This window comes from Lucilia cuprina, chromosome 5 (genome assembly GCF_022045245.1).
Source record: "Lucilia cuprina isolate Lc7/37 chromosome 5, ASM2204524v1, whole genome shotgun sequence".
In the NCBI taxonomy this organism is placed as follows: Eukaryota; Metazoa; Arthropoda; class Insecta; order Diptera; family Calliphoridae; genus Lucilia; species Lucilia cuprina.
In genome coordinates this window covers 70,664,313-70,677,182 of record NC_060953.1, presented here as the reverse complement: position 1 = coordinate 70,677,182, position 12,870 = coordinate 70,664,313, and the positions used below count along the sequence as shown (strand labels likewise).

The window sequence follows — 12,870 nt, the reverse complement described above, 5'->3', positions numbered from 1 at the left end:
TATACTTGAATTATTTTCATTAAAAAAAATTGAAAATTCGTGTGGAGAATAATTTTGACCTAAAATTAGAAAATTTATTTTAAAATGAACAAAAATGTTTGAATTAATTAATATTTTGTAAATTTTACCATATTAATTCACAATTCCTTTTTTCAATTTCTTTCAAGAATATTTTGCATTATACTAAAATATTTCGTACAATTTCATATATATTACGAAAGAATTTCATGGTGCGAAACAACGAACGATTCGTACAATGTACGACATTTTTCGTATATATTAGGCATGTATTTTTTTCAGTGTACTCTCTGCTATGCCGAGATTTTCACGAAGATACAACAAAGTTATTGTGATTTAGTCTACACCACGCATTTCGTATCTTTTTCGCATTCTAGGCTTTGAAGAACTTCGCGTTTTTTCCATATTTATTAATTAAATTTAATGTTTACGACATGTAGGAATTAGACTTACCTATTTTAAGCACTCTATACTTCGACCCACATATTCATATAGATATTAATTGTTTATTTTGGGTTTATTACGCACATTTTCCATACAAAATTCCTTCAATAAACCACCAAAAACTTTATTAAGAATTTATGAATATGAGACTTTATGTGTTTTTTAAAATATATTAAGATTAATGGTTTTTCCATTGGCATAACCAAATAAAGCACTCTTGTTAAAGCCGTGATACACGTTTGTCAGATCTTACAACGTTGTCAGTAAAATGTTCAGAAAATGTCTAATAATCGTCTGAACTTACATTTTTTCTATCCCAAGACAAAATTTGTAAGTTGACAATATTATAAGCCATTTTCTGTTAATTTTGCTGCCAACGTTGTATATATATAGCATTATTCTTTTAAACGCTTTCTTGTATTTGGTAAATGGATACTTTCATATTCGGTTAACTAGATAAAAAAAATTGCTATGTTATTTAAAAGTTTAAAGAAAATTAAAGATACATATTTTCTTGTGTTTAATGTTAAACACAAAATATATTTTTTTTAGTTTGCAAAATTTTATACTGAAATATTTTAACAGTCTTTATCACATTTAACTATTTTTTTTTTTTTCTTTTTTTTAATTCCGTAACTTTTTTAAAAATTTATTTCTTTGCATATAACAATATACAAAAAGGAAGATGTATGAGGCGTCATGAAAATAAAAGTAAAATAAAATTATTTTACTAAAACAATGACGCAAATTATTTGTATTTGTTCAGAAATGCAAGCAAATATTTTATCTGAAACAGATAAATTATTTATTGTGTTTTGACAAAAATAATACTCAAAATTCCTTATTGAATCTATAAAATTTTTGTTAAAAAATATACATATATTGAATTTTAACTAAAAATTTTCTAAGTCTATTTAATTCAAATTTGCAGAAAAAATACTTATATAAGTACATACATTTTAACAACAATTTGATTTCACATTCTAGAAAGAATTATTTTGTACTGTGAAAACTGAAACACTTATACATTAAATGTTATAAATCAAGTAAGAATTATATCAATTCATATGCTGACATATAAATAAAACTCAAAATATTTATTGAGTCAGTAAAAATATTTACTGAAAATTAAACTAATTTCAATAAAGTATTTGTTAGAAAATATTTTCTTCTCTGTGAAAATCAAACAAATTCGTTTTAACCCTTATTAAAATAGTAATAATAATCGAAATTAAATTTAAGCAAACGATTGTTAAGGAAAAAATTGTGCAAATTTTTTTCTGTGTAGGTCAGGCATTATTTTGAGTGGGGCATTCTTTAATCGCTTAATGGGGTGCAAGGACTTTCATATTTATGGCATGTCCAACAACGGCTTCGCTTCATAAAAATTTCCTAAAAAGCCGCCCTAAGGCCGAACGCTCTTCATACACAGAGTGTATACCCCAGATAAGAAAACCCTTGCGCCGGGCTATCAAACATATATTTTTTTTATTTCGTGTGATACTTACCTTGGAGCAAATTTAATCCGAATCGATTTTTAAAATTGGGTTACTTGACACGAAATTGCCCATACACAACTTCATCTAGTCTACTTTTTTGACAAAAGCGTAGAATGCTTAAAAAGCGTAAAACGCGTGATGTGGACCTCAAGTTCAATACCTAGTGTTTACTCTATATTCTGTATGAAAAATTATAAAATTAAAAAACTAACTTATACAAATAATATTCAATCGAAATCTTTTCGAAGTTGGATAATTTTTTACATGCCTCCGATTTTATGATAAAATTTGATATTCAAAGATTATTAGTTATTTTTATATTTTTATTTAGAGAAATATTATTTTTGGTTATGAAAAATTGTCTGGATACTATTATTATTTTAAATATCTTAGCCCAAATAATTTAAAAGGTAAGTTTTGTAACAAATGTCTCTTTATTTTAAAAATAATATATTTTTTAAATGAAATTGATTTTTAATTCTGTTCGTAGTTATATTGACCTAAAATAAAAAATATTGGCTGCTATACATATAACAGTTATTCATAACCATATTTTTTAAATTTATATGTTTCTTATCTACTGCTACCAACACAATACAAATCTTTTAAAGTTGGTTAAAAAAATAATTATCATTATCAGTTACTGAGTGAAATATTTCATAATAATATTTAGTAATGTCTTTAAATATTTCTTTTTAAGTTCTAGAGCAATAACTAATTCAAAACCAAAGTATTTGTTAATTCAGAAATCAATTTTATTATATGTTTAAGTAAGATTTTTCGTTCTTTAGTTTTTTCGCTGCAAAACATTGTCAAATTATATCGCTCATTTACCACAAGACTGGCGTAACAAAATGCCGTTTTTACGAAATGTTTCACATTTTACTATTTCTTAAATAACTTTTTAATAAATCATGCGCTTTAAAATAATAATGTTAATTCATAAACATGCGTGAAAACATGGAAATTGTAGGACATTTGATAAGCGAATTTCGAGTTTGCCAGTCTTGTAGCAAACGTGCATATGTATGTAAGTACATTCATATGTAGTATACGTATACGTAGTTGTTTATTCATAAAATTTAAAAAAGAACGACGACGTAAAAATTATTTTATGTAGTATTACCATTATTTTACAGTTATTTCATAATTGTCTTTTTTTAATTATAACCTTAAATTTTTTTATTATTTTTAATGTCGCTGCTATGTTGAGAACATTTAATTTTATTTTTATAAAACCAAAAACAAATAAAAAATTAGCATATAAAATGATTTTTACTAAAAAATAAAATGCTTTTTATATAATTTATTTATATATTTTACATTTACATATATAATATAGCATTAGTATTTTTTTTTAATTTTAATGCAACAAAGAGGGATAATATAAATATAACATTTTTTGGCCACGGAATGAATGAATTTTTAATGTTTTATTTTTTCTGAATGAAATGAATTATGCATAATATGTACATATATGTATAATTTTAAAATTATATGAGCGTTTTAGTGCTGTTTTATGAAAATAGTATCACAGGAACTTAAAGAATTGAATACTATGTGGCTTTTAATATATTTTTAAAATATCCTTCTATATGTTAAGGCTAAAGGTAAATTAATAAATGTTATTAATTATGAGGTTTAGTGTTTTTGAGATATACATCTTTGTTAATAACACTTTTAATTTTATCTTTATGAAAGCGTATAATTTTCTAATAAAAAATTTACTAATCAAAAATTAAATGACAATTAAAAAATGTAAAATTGAAAAAGCTTTTATTAAAAATTTTACATTAAACAAATTTTTTTAATTATTAAACAAAAAGTGTGTTTTTGAATCAATTATCCATCCATTTATTCTGCAAAAACAAAAACAAATATATAATGTTTTGCAAAAAGAAAACAAATATTTATAAAAAAATGCATAACGCTTGTCCTTGCTTTTTTATGCATATTTATTAATAAATTAAATACTAAATATTTATATTAATGATTTATATTAATGAAAACAACAACAAATAGCACAAACAACCAAATAAAAAAATCAATTTAAATTTATTGCCAAATAATAAAAACGCAAATGAAAGGTATTTAACAAAATTAATGAATATATATATGCATATACTTATTAAGCTAAATAAAAAAATAAGCAAAACATGAAACTAAGCTAATTATAAAAATAACAAACTTATTTACATATTTATACATTCAAACATACAAGCAAATTATTATATACTTAATATTATCATACATACAAACTATAAAAAAATTAAATTATAAAATTTATAAAAAAATAAAAAATAAAATTAAAATAAAAAGACAAATATTCACAATGACAACAACAACCAGCACACAAAAAATGTCTAAATAATTAATAAGTTATAAAAAATTTTTGAAATACAAAAACAAATAATTATTTAATAAACAATACAATTATTATGAATTAAATCAATGAATAGCTCTAATCTTTTTTATCACCATTGTTATTGTATGAACATTAAGCGACATGGTCATAGAATTTTAGTAGCAGGATTCACAATAAGCGAGCTTTTTGACCCTCAATGTATTTTTTAGCGTTAAGACGAAACCCTGTGTCTGCTTTTATTAAGCTATTTAAAATTTCCCAGTATTCTAATTTTCCTTGACTACTATCACTACTTACCAAATTTATACCTACTTAAATTAAGTTGAAATGAGTATATATATACAATAAATCCGAAAAAATACTCCTAGACCTCCATCCTTTTCATGGACGATGTTTGTTGGTAGAAACAAAAACAAGAATAATATCACTATCAAAATTTAAACATAATTTCGAAGAAAGTCTGACAATGGCAAAGAAAGTGCTCCAATGTTTTCTGTCCTCTCTACAAGTTCTACATTCGTCTGAGTCCTTGTGGATTTCTCTTACACATAGATACATTCCGTTATTGCTAGGACTTCTGCCTGGAAGCTATTGTTGTAATAAAGTAAACGGTGTTATATCGCTGTATATAGAACCCCAGACCCACTTTGTTTCCAGCTTTTAGTTGTTCTAATGTTCCGCTTTACCGAAACATTCGATCGGGTATCAGTGTTTCAATGTTTTCTATATATTCTAAGCCGTCCCTAGCCTTCCAATGTGACCAGTATACATTGATGACGTATCCAAAGTTTTAATTTTTAATCGGTTGATAGGACTTAAGTGTCATTTAGTTGGGGTGTATAATAATTTCAAGCAGACAGCGAAAATCCGTGACAGATTTAGAAAAACCAGTCCCGCCCATCTGCAAAAGTGCATAATAGGGTGCAAGTTTTTGATTGCCTTCTTAATCATGCCAGATGTAATAAATATTTCTGTATTAGCCTCCTCTTCCTCCAATGAGAGTTCATAAGGAGTTGTATTGTCCCCTCCATATCATCCAGCTTCCTGTCCGTGTCATCTAAAAAACATAATTAATTAGATGAAATATAAATAAAAACACATCAGCTATTTTTGTGGTGAGCTTCCAAACAGGCCCTAATTTAAGGCATTTTCTAATACTTTGGGTTTTATATAACTTTGATAAATGTTTTTAAATAAGGCTCTACAATCTATTAACATATCAAGTTTAAAAATTAATCTACGTTTACGTGGAACTTCAAATCCCTGCGCGAAGTTAATACATGCATAGACTTTATATTATTTTCCCATAATTTTAGTGATAATCTTGTTAATTTAAATTGTTAAAAAATTGTGATTTTATATCTAGAAAATTTCGAGTTTATTTATAGTTGTAGGTAAACGAGGACAAAACGGGGCCAGTGATAGTCCCTCATATATTTAAATCGCTAAAATTTATTTCTAACAAAAAAGTGCCATATTTTTTCTTTCCTTAATAGACGCAAATTTTTATCTTGGTTCATTGAAGAGGACACTGTCCCTACCAGCCTTATCTAATAATGGTCAATTTTAAGAAAAATTGTTTGATTTTAATAAAAAAATAAAAATGCAATGCAGAGTTCCTTACAGCAATTTCATGTTTATATAGCCTTAAATATATACAAAGTGGTACAATGGTCACTTTTATTAAAAAACTCATTATATGGAACACATTTTTCCCGCTTCAGGAATTTCATTATTTGTGTATAGAAAATGAGATAACTAATAACTTATTTTAGAAAGAATTAGACCTATTTATGTCCAAAATTTTGTTTCGATATATTTATCAGTGCAAATTTTACATTAGTTAACATTTTCAAATTGTGATTTTAAAAAATGATATTGAGGATAATATATATTATTATATATCTATTAAAGTTTAATCCCTAAGGGCCATACTTTATGTGAAGGATTAGGGATTAAATTAAAATTAATTTTGAGTACTTCATTAGTTAGTTAATTTTGTATTTAATACAATTTTTACTAAAATAAACATTAAAATAAGTGATTTATCGATTAGTAAAAACTCGGTCTAAGTCACCATGTTTTCATTGTTACCAGATTGTCTTTAGACTAATTTTATTGCATTGGATATAAATAATTTGTTAATATGTTTTGACGCAATTGGGAAATGAAAACTCATGAAAGAATTTGATATTAAAATAATATATAAAACAATGAAATCAAGTCAGAAATAACCCAATTATTTTTACAGAAAATAAATTAATTTACGATATATATATAATATTATATATATATATATATTATATATATATATATATATATATATATTATATATATATATATATATATATTATATATATTATATATATATATATTATATATTATATATATATATATATATATATATATATTATATATATAAAAAGGAAAGGAGAACAAGAAAATGTTATGCAAGCGTCACCATCAAAAGTCAAAGAAACGATTTATATATATATATATATATATATATATATATATATAATATTATATATATTATATATATATATATATATATATATATATATATATTATATATATTAATCGTTTCTTTGACTTTTGATGGTGACGCTTGCATAACATTTTCTTGTTCTCCTTTCCTTTATATATATATATATATATATATAAAGGAAAGGAGAACAAGAAAATGTTATGCAAGCGTCACCATCAAAAGTCAAAGAAACGATTAAAGGATCCCTCAGACTAAAGAAAAAAATCAACAAGGTCTGATTCAATTTGTCAGTAGCAAAGTTTAAAAAATAAATATAAATGTAGTACATTAGTTATTAAACACACATACATATATGTATATTAGACCGACTCACTTTGTATGGACTGCAAAAACGTGTCTTTGTTACCCCTCTCAAAATTACCGTTCTTAAGCTGGACCAATTTAAAAAAAAGGTATTTTGGAATTATTTTTTTGTTTTGAAACATAAAGTATTAATTATAAACAGGGAAACCAAAATATGCAAATGCATGTTTTTTGTGGTGGGTCGTATGGACTCATCGATAAGATATTTATACGTTTCAGACCAATTTAAGAATTTTGGCATCGATTTGTTAGAGCATATTTTTGCATATTTTACCCATAAGAGCATAATTTTGCATGATTTGACTTTTTTAGCATATTTAAGGCATATTTTCGAGTTTTTAGAGCATATTTTACTCTTTTAGTGCATATTTTGATGTTTTCGCTTTTTTTCGTTTTTGTACATTTTCAAAACTTTATTTAAAAAAAATAAAATTTAATTTTTTTATTTTTAATTTTTCAGCCTATTTTACAATTTAAAAAAAACCGTTTGTAGAACTTAAAAACTGCAAAAAATGCATTACTCTCACGAAAACCAATGTTATAGTTTTTTGTTCAATAAAGCATTACATTTTAAATCAGACATAAAACCTATTACTTTTGATTTCATGAGACCAATCTATTTTTATAGTTTAAAAAACTAATTATTGGAATTTATGACGACACCGATTAAAATGTCAGTTTAGAAGCTATGAATACAATTGGTAGAAATGTGTCAAACTTTGTCGTTTGAAATATGTTTTTTGGGGTCCAAATGATTTCATGTTATTTATTGATTATCTGAACGTAAAACGGAATTCTATTACACTAGTTCTTTAAACTATGAGATGAAACAATAATAAAAAGTCTTGTAGGATGAAATATGACACTAAGCATTTATTATTTCATTACAATTTCTGTCTTTTTGAGCTTTTCAATGTTAAAAAATAATGAAAAATTTTATTTTTAGAGCATATTTTTTAAATTTTAAGAGCATATTTTGAGTTTTTTAGGGCATATTTAAAGCGCTTAAAACACTTTTTTTAGAGCATGTTTTCGGTTTCCCTGATTATAAATAACCGTCTGCTTATAATTATTATATTCCAAAATATTTAAAACTGTTAGGTTTTTCACCAATGAGAATAAAATATATGCACAATTTCGCACTAGTAGCCTTGGCTTCAGGAAACCTTTGAAATGATACCACTTATTGTATATTTTTTTTAAGAAATACTGTAAAATTAAAAAAAAAAAAAAACTAAAAAGCGACTTTTTTGTAAGCGGTCCAGCTCACGAACGGACATCGATAGACTAGAAATATTTTGGAAACCATTATAAAACATAACAAATATTATTTGAAGCTGGGTAAAATATTGAATTTAACATGAAAAATCGTGTATATTTTCTGCAAAACTGTACAGCTCACGAATGGACAACACTTAACCGAAAATATTTTAGGTAACATCATATTACAAATCAACGAATATTTTGAGGGGTGTAACTCAAGCTCCATTTTTGTGAGTCGGTCTAATGTATATGTTTTCTCTATAAAACAATTACTGAAAATCTTTATAAATGTATACAATATTCTTTGAACAAATATTTTTGTATATTTAAAAATATATATTAACAAATATATTAAATGTATCATTAATTGTAACTTGTTTATTTGCAAATTATAAAAGTATTTGAGATATTTTAATTTTGTTTTATTTTGTAATTAATTTTAAATAAATAATCTGTAAATTATATTTTAGTAAAACACACTAGATACAATTATAAAAATACACAAAATAAACACCCTTTAGATTTAATTTACATATTTTAAGTTTTAAGTTCTTTTTTATTTGTACTTACGTCAAATATATTTAGTTCCTAATCTGTAATCTTAGTTTTAGTCATAAATTAATTACATTCATTAAATTAATTGTTCATAGATACAATTATAATAATAAATTTGATTTAAAAAATCAATTGTGGGATGACTACGGCAATAGCTTTTAAAGTCATATAGAAAATTTAAAATAAAAAAGAGTAATTTTTGTTATTTTAAACATTTACATCTGTACCTACCTATCGTGATATTAATTAAAAACTTTTCTTAAAACTCCAACACAGTGCTTTGAGTTATGGTGTAACGTGGACAATTGTTCTGAAGGCATACCTCTCAAACAATGCTTATTACTCTACTGAATATGGAAAATAAAAATTAAAAAAAAATAGTTTAATTTAATTAAAAATTAGGGAAATTAGGCAAAATAATCAGATAGCTAAATAAAAATTGGAGGTCAAAGTTTACAAAAATCAATTTTTGACGAATATCTTGCTACAGCGCATTATTTTTCCATTTCACTAATATTTTCCAATCTTAATATAAATATAAATTTGTACTATTAACAAATTTGTCATATTTATTTTTTTCATAGCGGTTTATATATGCTTATATACTAAAAGTCTATCAAACAGTTTGCCAATTATTCTGTAAAATGACTTGAGGAAATTTAAAAATTCGCTAAAAAGTCTATAAGAACTTTTTCAGAAAATTTTTCATATCAGACATGTCTGAAAAAATTGTTTATTGGGATATTACCAACTAAGGATGACAATTGGAATTGATTTTTAGAAATACCGGGATTCGGTATTTTCGTGATTTTTAAATCCTGCAAAATAAAAATAAATTTTTATAAAATCTTAATAATTTACCCCAAAAATCACATTTTCTATTTTATACTACAATATTAATACAATTAAGGTCTTATTCATAAACAAGATTATATTTTATAATTGATTTATTAATCAAATTTCGTATGAACATTTTTTATTAAGTTTTTATAATAAAGGTTGAAATATTAAAACTGACAAAAGTATTCATGTGATTCAAGTCTTTTGCGCACATAGACACTTATTCTTTGAACTGTTTATTGTTTGCGTATACGTGAAAGTATCCAATTTTACCATGAGATGTTAAATATTTCATTTTTAATTTTACATACATATATATGTATAAAAAGGACAATAAATTTGTAGTCTATTTTTCACAAATTTATAAATTGTTTAACGATTTAGAAAGTTATATAAGACTTTTTTTAAAAATGTGCCCAAAATATGTTTTTTCGTTGAATTTTTAATTAAAGGGCTTATTGCAGTAATTCGATAAGCCACCCACCATCAAAATTCGATTTTATGTCCTTTTTGAGTTGATAGAAACCATATATATTGACCATTTTTCGCTGATGATGTCCCTTTTTCAATTTAAAAAATTTGTAAAAAAATATATTGCACAAACTCGAAATATAAGAAATCCCTTAATAATTATAAAGATAAAAGGGGAATTGATAATTTTTTATGTTGCTGTGATTAAACAAGTTAAGACAAGTATTATTATACTATGAAAAAAATTAAATTGGCTTATCAAGTTATTGCATAAAAATAATTTAATTTATAATTTTGTTGATTACTAAGTTCTTGCTGTCGTATATAATGTTCAAACTATGTGCATAATATAAAGTCATATTTATCATAAAAAATTACTGAAGACATTGGAGCACATCTAATAGTATTTATGAAACATGCCACAATTATCAGCTTTTACAAAAAGCATAATGCGAGTTATATAAAGTGCATGTCTATCTATCAACAATCCGTGCAAAACATTTTTGTAATTATAAAAAAGGTAGATTAATTTTCAGAAAAGGGTTTGGTCAATTTTCGAACGATCGCCACAAAATCCCCACTTGTATGGGGACCATGCGAAAACCAAATGGAAAATATATACTTTTTTGGGCCATAGGCGTATATTACGATGTGTTATAAACGCAATGACAAAAACATTATACCCCCTTTCCTATTTGGTTGTGGGTGTAAAAAATGGGATTTTTTAGTTTTTTATCGGAGTTATCGACATCATTTACAGAATAATTAAAAATCATTGGGTCATCCAAAATGTGATACTATAATCAGATTCGTTTTCATTCATCTCACTGCCATCCTCATAAACATGTAGATGTAATTGTGTTTGTTTATACAATAGTAAACTAAATTAAGTAAATCATAATTATTTATATAGTTTAATTTTATTACGTATTGTTAATTTATTTTTAACTTTATTTTTAATTATTTATTAACATGTTTACATAATACATACTAATAAAAATTACAATATATATTTATATATATAAATTGTCGCAGTATACAGAATTAATTTTTATATGATTTTATAAATTCTTAACTAAAACTTAAACGAAGTAAATATTTTTATTTCATAGTTAAATCCAAAAAATGTTTTCATTTGATAACACATTAATCCTTTTATATCCCGTTCGTACGAAGCAATTATTCGACTATATATTCTACAGATGATCACTCGTACTTTATTGTTAAATGTTTTTGCAAATAAAATCTGAAACATGTGCCTCCAATTTAAGGAATTGAGAAAAAAAAACATTACGATCAAGCTATATTCTACACCACTAAATATGATATTATAAATATTAAGAAACACGGCTTTTTGTTTGTCACTAGACATTTTGACTTCACTGCTCGTAGCCGAGAAATCGGTGAAACAAAGTACCATTTAAGCATATTTTATTTATTAGATTTATACATATGTATGTATGGATGTATGTATGTATGTATGTATGTATGTATGTATGTATGTATGTATGTATGTATGTATGTATGGCAAATCGATTTTCTAAAACCATTTCAAACAGACTTAGTAAATACTAACTTTGGTTTTTAAGTAAATATGTAAAACTTTTAATAATGTTCCACTAAAACTTTTTCACCCTCGGAATGACGTATACGTTAAGATACTTCTATAGTGGTTAGGGTATTATGCGTTTGTGCTCATGTTTGCAACTTTAAAGTATACCAATCAGCTCAAAGTAACTTTCTGTGTCGATTTAGCTATGTCCGCCTGTTTGTCCGTGCTTCTATCTGTTATTTTTTAACGGAAAATAAAAGTCTGATTGAAACAGTTAAAAAATGAGTTTTATTTCTCCGTCATAAAATAAGAATTATTTGAGGAGTTTTATTTTTTCCATCAAAAAATAAAAATCATTTGGGAAGTTTTGCTTTCCCCAACAAAAAATCAAACAACGTTTTTATATATTATTGAGTTTATCTGACCAAGTCCATTAAATAATTGATTGAACTGGCGTTGAAAACATCGGAATCAAAAATGGCAAATGGTAATTTTGTGTTATGACTGAACACAAGCTTTTTAATTTCTTTGGTAGGCATTATTATTAAAAATGAGTTTTATTTTCTGACGGAAAAAATAAAACTCCTCAAATAATTTTTATTTTATGATGGAAAAATAAAACTCTTTTTTAAAAGTTTCATTTGAATTTTTATTTTTAAGTTGAAAAATAACTTTTTTCAGATGGAAATTTATTTTTAAAGTCACAAAATAACTGTTATAAATCAACTTATAACTGTTACGGTCCCTGAATTTTTAATATAATTTGATGAAATTTGAATATACTCTTCTTTTGGTTCAAGGACGAACGCTTTTGAAAATGGTTGAAATATTTCGCCCAGCTCCCATTCAACAAATTTCACTTATAGACACTAATAACGAGATTAAATTCTACATAAATAACTTTGATTTAGATGTAAATTCCTCTACAAACATTTATAAGGATAGACCCATATTTATCCCTTCTTCCCTTTGAGTCCTCTTTTTTTGACAACAATAAGTAAAAATATTCCAG

General features: G+C 24.8%; 1 protein-coding gene across 12 annotated transcripts in view; it reads left to right on the top strand.

The window, feature by feature from the left end:
• LOC111691012 (RNA-binding protein Musashi homolog Rbp6) overlaps positions 1-12,870 on the top strand; it is a 275,440-nt gene that overhangs the window by 235,555 nt on the left and 27,015 nt on the right. The gene's annotated exons all lie outside the window — the stretch shown is intronic.